Genomic DNA, 15,041 nt, shown 5'->3' with positions numbered 1-15,041 from the left:
GATACTATGAATAACTGTATGCCAATAAACTAGATAATGTAGAGGAAATGGACAACTCCCTGGAAATGCATGAACAATTTAGACACATGAAGCCTAATCTAAACTGACCAGGGAAGAAATGGAAAACCCCACAAATAAATCACAAGCAAAGATATCCAATCAGTCATCAAAAAGCTTCCCATAAATAAATGTCCAGGGCCAGAAGGCTTCACAGGGGAATTCTACAAAACTTTCCAAAAAAAAAAAAAAAAAAAAACTGACACCAATCTTACTTAAACTCTTTCAAAACACTGAAGAAAATGGATCAATATATAACTCATTTTACGAAGCTAACATCACTCTAATACCAAAAGCAATTAAATATGCTAAAAGGAAGGAAAACTACAGGTGAATCTCCCTCATGAATATAGACCCAAAAATTCTCAACAAAATACTTGGAAATCAAATCCAAATACACATTTAAAAAAATCATACATCATGACTAAGTGGGGTTCATTCCAGGTATGCATGGGTGGTTCAACATAAGAAAATCAATCAATGTAATACAACACATTAACAAATCAAAAGGGAAAATTCAAGTGATCTTCTCAATAGATGCAGAAAAAGCATTTGACAAAATCCAGTATCCTTTTTTGATAAAAACACTTCAAAAGGTAGGAATTGAAGGAGACTTCCTCAATATGATAAAGGGCATATATGAAAAAACCACAGCCAGCATAGTACTCAATGGAGAGAGACTGAAAGCCTTCCCTCTAAGATCAGGAATTAGACAAGGATGCCCACTGTCACTGCTGTTATTCAACATTGTACTAGAAGTGCTAGCCAGAGCAATTGAGCAAGACAAAGAAATAAATGGCATCTAAATTGGAAAGGAAAAAGTAAAACTGTTATTATTTGCAGATGATATGATCTTATATTCGGCAAACCCTGAGAAATCAATGACACAACTACTTGAGCTAATCAACAAATTTTGCAAACTAGTGGGATACAGGATTAATACACATAATGTTCCTATACACTAGAAATGACTTCACTGAAGGGACACTCAAGAAAGATTCCATTCTCTGGGGATAAAAACTAAAGGACAAATGGGGTGGGATGGGGGGATGATTTGGGTGTTTTTTTTCACTTTTATTTTTTATTCTTGTTCTGGTTCTTTCTGATGTAAGGCAAATGTTCAGAGATAGACTGTGGTGATGAACGCATAACTATGTTATCATACTGTGGACAGTGGATTGTATATCATGGATGATTGTATGGTGTGTGAATATATTTCAATAAAACTGAATTTAATAAAAAAAAAAAGAAAGATTCCATTCTCAATAGCAACTAAAAAAAATCAAGTACTTAGGAATAAACTTAACCAAGTATGTAAAAGACCTATACATGGAAAATTATATAACTTTACTAAAAGAAATAGAAGGTGACCTAAAAAGATGGAAAAATATTCTGTTTTCATGGGTAGGAAGCCTAAATGTCATTAAGATGTCAATTCTACCCAAACTGATTCAATGCAGTTCCAATCCAAATTCCAACAACTTGCTTTGCAGACTTGGAAAAGCTAGTTATCAAATGTATTTGGAAGGGAAAGATGCCTTAAATTGATAAAAGTATTCTTAAAAAGGAAAGTGAAGTGGGAGGACTTATATTCCTGACTTTGAAGCTTACTATAAAGCCACAGTAGTCAAAATATCATGGTGGTGGGGGGGGGGCAGGATGGCAGCCTAGAGAGGAATGGAATTTAGTCTCCTGGAGCAACTAATAAACAACAAGGAAAAACTAGTAAATAATCTAGAACAACTGCTGGGGGACAACAGTGATGATCCACACATCATACACCAACCTAGATAGGTTGGAATGGCTGAGATAGCAACATAAAATCTGTAAGTAAAAACTGCAGAAACATGCTGGGATCCCCCTCCCCTCACATCAGGCTGAGCTACAAAACCTTACTGTAGGAGAAAGCGGGAGTCCTGGAGCAAGTGAATATAGCTCAGCCAAGCTCCAAATGGGGTTTTAATTAACAAATGTGGACTGCTGAATACAAGCTACAAACATAGACAGACTCCTAACAAGCACACAGAGGCTTTCAAAGATGACTGATCTAGAAGAGCCAGAAAATGCCTGTGCCCCAGGAAAGGGAGCCCAGAAGACCAGGTGCTCTCTCTGATGGAAAAGCAAAATTGGGGGGGGGGGGGGGGGTTGCATGGACTGGCTTGAAAGGAGGCTTTGTTTCCCCTTTTGTCTCTCTCAACATGAGTGCCTCCACGGAGAAAGCCTCAGCCATTGTCAGTTCACAGCACTCTGACCCAGACAGGAGTGGAGATAACAGAGTCAGATAGGCAAAGAAATTCAAATGCAGAAAATAACTCCCTAGGGGGTGTATCTCCCCTAAGAGGAAGGAGGTGGAGCCCAGCTCTAGTTCTGGCCTTCCTTTAAGAACTCAGATGCCAGTGCCTGGGGGAAAACAGCCAAAACAGAAACAAGAGTGGCCACACCTCCTTACCCCAGTTGGGTGTGACAGACAGACAGGTGCCACCTGCTGCACAAGTTAGGAAAAGCACAGTGACTAGTGGCCTTACAGGAAAGTCTGACATTCTTCTAAGATACACCCTCAGGAAAACTCAAAACTGAAATTAACCCCATTCTGAGACCTGAGCTGGTTCTTGTCTGGGAAAATCTGATTGGGGATACCAAGGAAACCAGATGCCTAGACAACAGAAAACTACAAATTACACTAGGAAAAATGAAGATATGGCCCAAGCAAAGGAACAAACTTACACCTCAATTAAGATACAGTTGAGATATTGTTTCACTTTAATGAAATAATCAATTAAGATTTTCAAATAAATATGCTAAACCAATTCAAAAAACAAGATAAAGAGTTCAGGGAAGATATGGCAAAAGAGATGAAGGATATAAAGAAAATACTGTGAAAACATAAGGTAGAAATAGAAAGTTTGAAAAAACAACTGGCAGAATCTATGTAAATGAAATGCACAAAAAAAACAGATGGGGAAAAGAATGAAAAATATGAGCAATGTCTCAGGGAGTTGAATGACAACATGAAGTGCATGAATGTATGTGTCATGGGTGTCCAAAAAGAAGAAGAGAAGGGAAAAGTGGCAGAAGCAATAACAGAGGAAAAATCAATAAAAATTCCCCATCCCTTATGAAAGACATAAAATTACAGATCCAAGAAGTGCAGCATATCCCAAACTGAATAGATCTGAATAGACTTATGCCAAGACACTTAATCAGATTATCAAACATCAAAGACAAAGAAAGACTCCTGAAAGCAGCAAGAGAAAAGTGATCAATCACATACAAAGGAAGCTTGGTAAAACTATGTGCAGACTTCTAAGTAGAAAGCATGGAGGTAAGAAGGTAGTGGTGTGATATATTTAAGATACTGAAAGAAAAAAACCACCAACCAAGAATCCTATATCTCGCGAAACTGTCCTTCAAATAGGAGGGAGAGTTTAAAATATTCTCTGACAAACAGACAATGACAGAGTTTGTGAAAAAGATACCTGCTCTACAGGAAATAATAAAGGGAGCACTACAGACAGATAGGAAAAGACAGGAGTGAGGGGGTTGGAACACAATTTTGGGTGATTATAGCACAACAATGTAAGTACACTAAACAAAGATGTCTGTGAGTATGGTTGAAAGAGGAAGGTTAGGAGCATGTGGAACACCAGAAGGAAAGAGGACAGAAAATCATTGGGACTGTATAACTCAGTGAAACCTAGAGTGCTCAACAATTGTGATAAAATGTACAAATATGTTTTTACATGATGGAGAACAAATGAATGTCAACCTTGCTAGGTGTTAAAAATGGAGTGGTATTAGGGAAAAATACTATCAATGCAAACTAGAAGCTACAGTTAACAGAAACATTGTATTATGCTTCCTTTAATGTACCAAAGGCAATATAGCAAAGCTAAATGCCCATTAGAGGGGAACATAAGGGAGGGGTATGGAACTCTTGGCATTGGTGATGTTGTCTGACTCTTTTATTCTTCAGTTTAATTCTATCTTTCCATTTGTTGCTTTTTTGCTGTCATTTTTATTCTTTCTTTTTCTTTTTCCTTTGTCTCTCTACCTTCTTTGACTCTTCCTCCTTCTTTGTGGAAGAAATGAAGATGTCCTTATATAGATAGTGATGATGATGGTGAATGCATAAATACATGATTATCCAGGGAATCATTGATTGTTTACTTAGGATGGAATGTATGCTGGGTGAACAAAACCAACTTTAAAAAGATGGTTTGATGAAGAAATCTTGAGGGCACTATATTGAGTGAAATAAGTCAGACACACATAAGGACACATACAGTATGGTCTCACTGATATGAACTAATTATAATATGTAAACTCATAGACATGAATTATAAGTTACCAAGATATAGAATGAGGCTAAAGAATGGGGAGCAGTTCTTACTAAGAGCAGAATGTCTAACTAGGTTGAACTTAAGTGTTTGGAAATGGACAGAGGTGATGGTAGCAAGTTATTGCGAGAATAACTAACAGTGCTGAATGGCGTGTGAATGTGATGGAAAGGGGAAGCTTAGAATCATGTATGTCACCAGAAGGAAAGTTGGAGGTTAAAATATAGGAATGTATAAAGCAGTGAATCTCATGGTGGACATTCCCACGATTAACTGTACAAATACTAGAAATCTCTTTCATGAACTAGAACAAATGAACACTATAACTAGAAGTTAATAATAGTCTACTTTCAAAGGCCATCTCCAAAATGTGTCTGTAAGCTGCAGCTCCTCTCTCAGCTCCTGGGTATTCTTCAAAGTGTCCCTCTTGGCTATAGCAAGCTCGCTCCTTCTGTCTGAGTTTAAACAGTGCTCTAGTAAACTAATCAAGGTGCACACTGAATGGGGAGGGTGACAACTATATGGAAATTATGTAATGAAAGATATAACCTACAGTTGGGTGGGTCATATTTCCATGGAAACACTCAATCAAAGAATTACAATGTAATCAACTCTAATATGTTTGCCCACACAAGATTGCATCAAAGATAATGGCATTTTGGGGAATATAATACATTCTAACTGGCATATTCCACCCCCTGGACCCCAAAATGACATGATATTTCCATACACAAAATACATTCATCACATCTCAACATCACAAAAACTTAAATCATTTCAGTAACAATAAGTAAGCACAAGATCCCATCAGAATCATTTACAGGCATGGTCTATCCTAAGGCATAATTCATCTCTAGCTGTGGACCTGTGAAACTCAGAACAAGTTATGTGCTTCCAATATACAAAGTAGGCACATTCATAGGATAGACATTCCCATCACCATAAGGAGAAACAGTAAGGGAAACAGGGTTTAAGGGACAAAAACAGTTCCTAAAACCCACAGGGCAAATTCCATTAGATTTCAAAGTCTGAGAGTCATTTATAGAATATATTATCCTTCAAGAATCTTCCCCTTTTCCATTTAAGAAGCCATTTCAACATGTTTGGCATTTGCAAACTCAGCAGCACCCCACTTCTGGCACCAAAATCTATTCCAGTTTGCTAATGCTGCCTTTTCTCAAAACACCAGAAATGGATCAGTTCTTATAATGGAGGGTTATTTGGTTACAAAGTTACAGTCTTAATGCCATAAAGTTCAAGATAAGGTACCTTCACTGGAGGATGGCCAATGGTGTCCAGAAAACCTCTGTTAACTCAGAAGGAACATGGCTGGAGTCTGCTCCAGAGTTCTGGTTTCAAAATGGCTTCCTCCCAGGATGTTCCTCTATGGCTGCAGCTCCTCAAAAATTTGCTTTTGGGGTGTTTGTTCTCCCTTAGCTTCTTTGGAGCAAAAGTCTGCTTTCAAAGCCCATCTCCAAAAAGTCTCTGTAAGCTGCAGCTCTCTCTCAGCTTTTGGGCATTCTTCAAGTGTCCCTCTTGGCTGTAGCAAGCTTTCTTCTTCTGTCTGAGCTTATATAGTGATCTAGGAAACTAATCAAGACCCACACTGAATGAGCAGGGCCACAACAACATGGAAGTTATCTAATCAGAGATATCACCTACAATTGGGTAGGTCACATCTCCATGGAAACACTCAAAAGAATTACAATCTAATCAACACTAATACATCTGCCCACACAAGACTGCATCAAAGATAATGGCATTTGGGGGGACAGAATACATTCAAACTGTCACAAGGTGTATACAGGTAAAAATATACCTATTACAAATTATGTACTACAGTTAGTTGCATTTTAACATTCTTTCATCAACAGTAACAAATGTACTATACCAATACTATGAGTTAATAATGGAGGGTGGGTGGTTAGGGGTATGGAAGGATTCAAGTTTTCTTTTTTGTCTTTATTTCTTTTCTGGAGTAATTAAAATGTACAAAAAAATTGGAAAAAGTTTATTGTGGTGATGAATCACAGCTGTATGATGGTGCTGTGGGCAATTAATTGTGTACTTTGGATCTTTGGATGATTGTATGGTATATGAGCAATCTCAACAAATTTTTTTTAAAAAATAGCATGGTATTGGCACAAAGATAGACATATTGATCAATGTAATTGAATTGAGAATTCATAAATAGACCCCCAGATCTATGGTCGACTGTTCTTTGATAAGGGCCCCAAATCCACTAAACTGGGACATAATAGTCTCTTCAACAAATGGGGCTGGGAGAACAGGATATCCATATTGAAAATAATGAAAGAGGACCCCTACCTCACACCCTACTCAAAAATTAACTCAAAGTGGATCAAATACCTTAATATAAGAGTCAGTATAAAACTCCCAGAAGATAATGTAGGGAAACATCTTCAAGACCTTGTATTAGGAGGTCATGTCTTAGACCTTACACCCAAAACATAAGCAATGAAAGAAAAAATAGATAAATGGGAACTCCTCAAAATTTAAAGCTTCCATAACTCAATGGAATTTGACAAAAAAGGTGAAGAGGCAGCCAACATAATGGGAATAAGTATTTGGAAACCACGTGTCTTAAAAAAAAAAAAACTGGTATCTTGCATATACAAAGAAATCCTACAATTCGATGACAATAGTACAAACACTCCAATTATAAAATGGGCAAAAGAAAGGAAAAGACAGTTCTCTGAAGAGAGAATACAAATGGTTAAAAACTATGAAAAAATGTTCATCTTCACTAGCTATTAGGGAGACACAAATCAAGAACACAATGAGATATCTCACACCATTAGAATGGCTGCCATTAAACAAATAGGAAACTACAAATGCTGGGAGGATGTGGAGAAATTGAAACTCTTATTCATTGTTGGTGGGACTGTATAATGGTAAAGCTACACTGGAAAACAGTCTGGCAGTTAGAAAACTAGATATTGTGCTACCCTTTGATCCAGCAATTTCTCTTCTTGGTATATACCCAGAAGCTCTGAAAGCAGTGATATAAACAGTTATTTGCACACCAGTGTTCATAGCAGAATTATTCACAATTGCCAAGAGATAGAAACAATCCAAATGTCCTTCAACAAATGAATGGATAAACAAAATGTGGTATATACACATGATGGAATACTATGTGGCAGTAAGAAGGAACGAGGTTGTGAAATGTGACAATATGGATGAACCTTGAAGACATAATGCTGAGTGAAATAAGCCAGGCACAAAAAGAGAGATATCGTATGTTACCACTAATGTGAACTCTGTGGAAAATGTAAAATAATTGTTTTATATTGTAGAATGTAGGTGACCTAGTGATAGCAACTAGTGAAAGGGGGACAATAATCTAACAAGAACAGATCAGTTATGGAGGGTAATATTAATGTTATGGGAATGCTCATGAACAACTATGGTTTGTTAATTTGGGGGGGTAGAGTAGGAACATGTTGGAAATAATATAGTTATTTTAGGTTATTTGCTTTTCTTATTCCATTGTTTTGTTTTGCTTGAATTGTTTTTTATTGTATGCTTTATTTTTTATAAATAAAGTTAATAAAAAGTTTTCAACAAAAAGATTTTAAGACATTCGAAGAAACAAGTAAATATGGCTCATACACAGGAAAAGAAGCAGTCAATGGAAATCATCCCTGAGGATTCTAGTCCTTGGACTTATTAGGCAATTAAATTGGCTATTTTGAATATGTTCAAAGAACTAAAGGAAGCCATGTCTGAAGAACTAAAGTAAAGTATAAGAATGATATCTCAAAAAATAGAAAATATCAATAAAGGGGGGGGATGAGGAGAAGGAAAGGTTCTTGTATATAATAAATGATAAGTACTGGCTGGACAATGTAGAGAGTGGAAAAATTATGATTTTGCAATCATTGTAATAAAGATCAACTAAGACAAAGATCATCAATGAATGCTAAATCTGAAAGGGAAATTTGGGTGAGAAATGAAATATTTCCATTGTCATAAGTGCCTCTCAACAAATTCATATTTATTGCAAGGGGAAAATAGTGACTGTACAATGAGAAATCAGATAACACTTGATCAAAATTAATATCACCAGTGAAGGGCAGATATATACTGTGTGTCATTAAATGTGTTTTCCTTAGAAGAACACAGCATTACCTGTGTAGTATTCTGGCCAGGAAGGTAAAAACTAAAATTGAATCATAAGGAAATATCAGATAACCCCCAAATGAGCTGCACTGTTTAAGGAGGGGGAGAGACCATATTCTTCAAAAATATTAGGATCATGAAAGCAGAGAAAGTGAGTGGAGCTGCTCTGGATTAAAGAAGACAAAAGACAAGTGACAACTATATGCAACCACTGATTCAAAACTGAATCCTAAGAACTTGCTCTGCATGTAGAAGGCAGTCCATAGAGTGCTTCTACAGAACACTGTGAATGAAGAGTCAGTTGTGCTGCCTGGGCAAGGGATTGCTGGCTGAAGGACATACAGTGCAGTGCCTAGGACCATGAGGAAACTATTTTCTAGTAAACAAGAGACTTTTAGAACCATGGAAAGTGGGGAATGTTTACAGCCAAACATGCATGCCTAAGACAAGACCCAAATGCAGAAAGGATCAAGGAGGTCCCCTATGCTTTGGCCTGTAGCTATTTCCTAAACTCATTGTATGGATAAGTCCTGAAGCAAATCACACACATACACAATCTTCAAAGACTGGGAAAGGTACTTTCTTTCTTTCTTTCTTTCTTTTTGCTAGTTCCTAGCATTCAAGGAAAGCTCTATCACAACATTAGCTAGATACACTTAAGGAACAGATGCCTCAGAGTCTAAATTTCTGTGATAATTCATTAAAGTGCCAAAATGGCCATGTTTCAACAAAAGGTCACAAAATACAAAGAAATTGTAAGTGATGGCCCAGGAAAAAGAGAAGTTTAAAGCACCAAAACTGTCAATGAAGAGGATCAGGCCTGGGACATACAAGAAAAATACTTTTTAAAAATGGTCCAAAATATGCTCAAGAAGATAAAGGGAAACATGGAGAAAGAACTGAAGGATATCAGGAAAATAATGAGTGAACAATATGAGAATCTCAATAAGGAGATACAACTTTTACAAAGGAACCTAAGAAAAATACTGGCATTGAAGACCACAATAACTGAATTGAAAAATTCCCTAGAGGGTTTAAACAGCAGTTTGAAGTGGAAGAAGACAGAATCCATAAATTCAAAGTTAATGTAATTGAAAGATTCAGGCTTATGGACAAAAAGAAAAAGGAATGAAAGAAGAATCAGTCTAAGACACCTGTGGTACCACCAAACCACCAATACATTCATTATAGGAGTCTCAGAAGGAGAAAAAAGAGAGATAAAGGGGAAGGAGGAATATTCAAAGAAATAATGGCAGAAAACTTCCCAAATTTAATGAAAAACATGAATATACACAATTTAAGAAGCCAAATGCAAGCCAAACAGGATAAACTGTCATATGCCAAGAATAAGGAGAAAGTTCTGAAAGCTGCAAGAGAAAAGCAACATGTTATGTACAAAGGTGGCTAATAAGATTAACTATTGATTTCTCATCAAAAACCATGATGGCAAGAAGACAGTGGGATGAAATATTTAAAGTGCTGAAATAAAACAATAGCCAGCCAAGCATTTTATATATGGCATGACTAACTTTCAAAAATAAAAGAGAGATTAAGACAGTCCCCAATAAACAAAAGCTGAGGGAATTTATCACCAATAGAACTGCTTTACAAGCAATTCTAAAGGGAGCTCTTCAAACTAAAAGAAAAGAGCACTAGACAGTGGATGGAAGTGGAATAAGAAATAACAACTTCTGGTAAATGTAACCATATGGGTAATTATAAGTGACAGTACTATTGTATGGTGCTTTTTTTTTTTTAATATGAAATCCAGTTTTTCTTCCTACAGGTTTTAAAGTGGAAGTGAATAAAAGGTAATGATAAATCTATGATTTTTGACCTACAATGTATAAAGTTGTAATTCAGAAAAAGTACAACAAAAAGTGGGAAGGCAGAGGAGTATAGGAATAGTGCTTGTGTATGCTTTTGAGGTTAAGTAGATATCAAATCAGATGTGATTGTTACAGATTTATGATGTCAAAGTCTCATGCTAGCCACAAAGAAAATATCTAAAATTTATATACAGAAGTAATGAGAAGGGACTCAAAATGGTACACTACAAAAAGTAAAATAAACACAAAAGTAGGCATTGACAGAAAAATTGAGGAACAAAAAAGGTATAAAACTTACAAAGACAAAATGGCAAAATAGCAGAAGAAAGTTGTGATGGTTGGGTTCATGTGCCAACTTGGCCAGGTGATGGTACCCAGCTGTCTGGTCAAGCAAGCACTGGTCTAACCATTGCTGTGAGGACATCTGTGGCTGGTTAATAAACCAACAGGCTGATTTACTAAATAATCAGTCAATTGTCTCCAGCTGTGAATGATGACTTCAGTGGAGGGTGTGTTTTCCACAATGAGAGAATGCAGTTGGCTAGATTTAATCCAATCAAACAGTTGAAGCCTTTTTTTTTTTTTTTTTTTTTGCCCCCATTTTTCTACTCATCCATCCACACCCTGGACAAAGGGGAGTGTTGTCCATATGGCTTTCGCAATCACATTGTCACCCCTCATAAGCTACATTTTTATACAATTGTCTTCATGATTCAAGGGTTCTGGGTTGTAGTTTGATAGCTTTGGGTATTTACTGCTAGCTATTCCAATTCATTAGAACCTAAGAAGGGCTGTCTATATTGTGCATAAGAGTGCCCAACAGAGTGACCTCTTGGCTCCTTTTGGAATCTCTCTGTCACTGAAGCTTATTTCATTTCCTTTCACATCCCTGTTTTGATGATGCTGGATCTAGATTCCTCCCCAGGATTCATATTCCATGTTGTCAGGGTGATTCACTCCCCTGGATGTCAGATCCCATGTAGGGGGAACAGCAGTGATTTCACCTGCCAAGTTGGCTTAGCTAGAGAGACAGGGCCACATCTGAGCAACAAAGAGGCATTCAAGAGGAGACTCTTAGGCACAATTATAAGCAGGCCAAGCCTCTCCTTTGCAGCAACAGTCTTCCCAAGGGCAAGTCCCATGGTAGAGGGCTCTGCCCATCAAATGACCAGTCCCCTATGTCTGTGAGCACATCAACAATCATCGAGGTGAGAAAGCCCAACACCCCTGTATCTCCACCAGCTCCTCATGGGGGCTCTGCATATTTTTTCATTGTTTTTTTTAATTAATACATTTTTAATTAAATACATCAAAAAAATTTTTAAAAACATACAATAAAAAAAACATTTCAAACAAACCATGACAAGGAAGTAAGAAAAAGACAACTAACCTAAAATAACTACTTTACTTCCATCATGTTCCTACTCTACGCCAAGAAAATAATCTAATATAGCAACATTTATGTGAAGTTGTTCCTACCATACCCACCAGAAATTAACAAACCATAGTCATTCCTGGGCATTCCCCAGACATTAAATTTACCCACAATAGCTTATGTGTTCTTACTGGGTTATTGTTCCCCTTCATTAATTGCTCTCTATCACTAGTTCCCCTACATTCTACATTATAAACCATTTTATATTACATTTTTCAATGTTCACATTAGTGGTAGCATATAATATTTCTCTTTTTGTGCCTGGCTTATTTTGTTCAGCTTTATGTCTTCAAGGTTCATCCATGTTGTCATATGTTTCATGACATCATTCCTTCTTACCACCGCATGGTATTCCATCATGTGTATATAACACATTTTATTTATCCACCCATCTGTTGAAGGACATTTGGGTTGTTTCCATCTCTTGGCAATTGATAATAATGCTGCTGCACATTGGTGTGCAGATATCCATTCATGTCACTGCTTTCAGATCTACCAGGTATATACCAAGAAGTGCAATTGCTGGTTCAAAGGGTAACGCTCTATCTAGTTTTCTAACGAAGTGTCAGACTGACTTTCAGAGTGGCTGAACCATTATACAGTCCCACCAACAATGAATAAGAGTTCCAATTTCTCCACATCCTCTCCAGCATTTGTAGTTTCCTGTTTGTTTAATGGCAACCATTCTAATTGGTGTGAGGTGGTACCTCACTGTGGTCTTAATTTGCATCTCTCTGATAGTTAGTGAAGCTGAACAGTTTTTCATGTTTCTCGGTCATTTGTATTTCCTCTTCAGAGAACTGTCTTTTTGTATCTTTTGCCCATTTTATGATTGGGCTGTCTGTACTGTTGTCATTGAGTTGTAGGGTTTCTTTATATATGCAAGATATCAGTCTTTTGTCAGATACATGGTTTCCAAAATTTTTCCTATTGAGTTGGCTACCTCTTCACTTTTTTGAAAAATTCCTTTCAGGTACAGAAACATCTAAGCTTGAGGAGTTCCTGTTCATCTATTTTTTCTTTTGTTGCTTGTGCTTTGGGTGTAAGGTCTAGGAAGGGGCCACCTAATACAAGGTCTTGAAGATGCTTCCCTACATTATCTTTTAGGAGTTTTATAGTACTTTTATATTGAGATCTTTGATCCACTTTGAGATAATTTTTGTGTAGGGTGTGAGGTGGGGGTACTCTTTCATTCTTTTGGATATGGATATCCAGCTCTCCCAACCCCATTTGTTGAAAAGACTGTTATGTCCCAGTTCAGTGGCTTTGGGGGCCTTATCAAATATCAGTCAGCTGTAGATCTGGGGGTCTGTCTCTGAATTCTCAATTTGATTCCATTGATCAAGATGTCTATCTTTGTGCCAGTACCATGCTGTTTTGACAACTGTGGCTTTATAATAATCTTCAGTCAGAAAGTGTAAGTCCTCCCACTTCATTTTTCTTTTTTTAGAGTGTTTTTAGCAATTTGAGGCATCTTCCCTTTCCAAATAAATTTGATAACTAGTTTTTCCAAGTCTGCAAAGTAAGTTGTTGGAATTTTGATTGAGATTGCATTGAATCTGTAGATGAGTTTGGGTAGAATTGGCACCTGACTGACATTTAGCCTTCCTATTCATGAAGACGGAATATTTTTCCATCTTTTAAGGTCCCCTTCTATCTCTTTTAGTAGAGTTATGTAGTTTTCTTTGTATAGGTCTTTTACATCTTTGGTTAGGTTTATTCCTTAGTACTTGATTTCTTTAGTTGCTATTGAAAATGGTATCTTTTTCTTGAGTGTCTCTTCACTTTGTTCATTTCTAGCATACAGAAACATTACTGACATGTGTATTAATCTTGTATCTTGCTATTTTGCTAAATTTGTTTATTAGCTCTAGTAGGTGTATTGTTGATTTCTCAGAGTTTTCCAGATATAAGGTCATATCATCTGCAAATAATGACAGTTTTACTTCTTCCTTTCCAATTTGGATACTTTTTATTTCTTTGTCTTGTTGGATTACCCTGGCTAGCACTTCTAACACAATGTTGAATAACAGTGGTGACAGCAGGCAGTCTTGTCTCATTCCTGATCTTAGAGGAAAGTTTTTCAGTCTCTTGTCATTGATTATTATGCTGGCTGTGGGTTTTTCATATATGCTCTTTATCATATTGAGGAAGTTTCCTTCAATTCCTACCTTTTGAAGTGTTCTTATCAAAAAGGGATGTTGGATTTTGTTGAATGCTTTTTCAGCATGTATTGAGATGATCATTTGATTTTTCTCTTTTGATTTGTTAATGTGTTGTAGTACATTCATTGATTTTCTTATGTTGAACCATCCTTGCATGCCTGGAATGAACCCCACTTGGTCAGGGTGTATGATTTTTTTACTGTGCTTTTGGATTCAATTTGCAAGTGTTTTGTTGAGAATTTTTGCATCTATATTCATTAGGGAGATTGGTCTGTAGTTTTCCTTTTTTGTAGCATCTTTGCCTTCTTTTGGTATCAGTTGAAGACTTTTAAGTGAGATAGATAGAGGACCTTCACTTCTTCTTTGGCTGCCCAGCAAACATTTCCTGAGGAGTTCATTGAACATCTTCATTAGAGTTGCTAGTTTGCTGCCTGCCCTACAGAATTTGGACTCATGCATACCCACAGTTGCATGAGACACTTTTTATAAATATTATATCTCTCAGTGATTCTATTTCCCTAGAGAACACTAACAAATACAAAAGTCTTGCCTTGTCAGTGATTACTTTAAATGTAAATGTCTTAAACTCTCCAGTCACTAGGCAGAGATTAGCAGATGGATAAAAAAGCATGATCCAACTTTGCTGCTTACAACAGACTCACTTTAAATTCAAAAACACAAGTAGACTTAAAGTGAAAGGATGGAAAAATATGCCATACAAATAACAATGAAAAGAGAACTGGGGTAGATATACTAAAATGAGATAAAATAGACTTTAAGTCAAATACTGTTACAAGGTACAAAACCTGTTACTGATAAAGGAATCAATTCAACAAGAAGACATAATTATAAATATATATTCACCTCATGGCAGTGCTCCAAAATATATAAAGCAAATATTGACATATTTGAAGGGAGAAATTGATGGTTCTATATTAATAGTAGGAGAAATCAGTGTTTCACTTCCAATAATGGATAGAACTCTAGACAGAAGATCAATAAGGAAATAGAAGGTTTGAATGATGCTATAAGTCAACTAGACCTAACTGACATATACAAAACACTTCATTTA

Source organism: Choloepus didactylus, chromosome 4, assembly GCF_015220235.1.
Source record: "Choloepus didactylus isolate mChoDid1 chromosome 4, mChoDid1.pri, whole genome shotgun sequence".
NCBI classification, from domain to species: domain Eukaryota; kingdom Metazoa; phylum Chordata; class Mammalia; order Pilosa; family Megalonychidae; genus Choloepus; species Choloepus didactylus.
Note: the sequence above shows the minus strand (reverse complement) of the source record.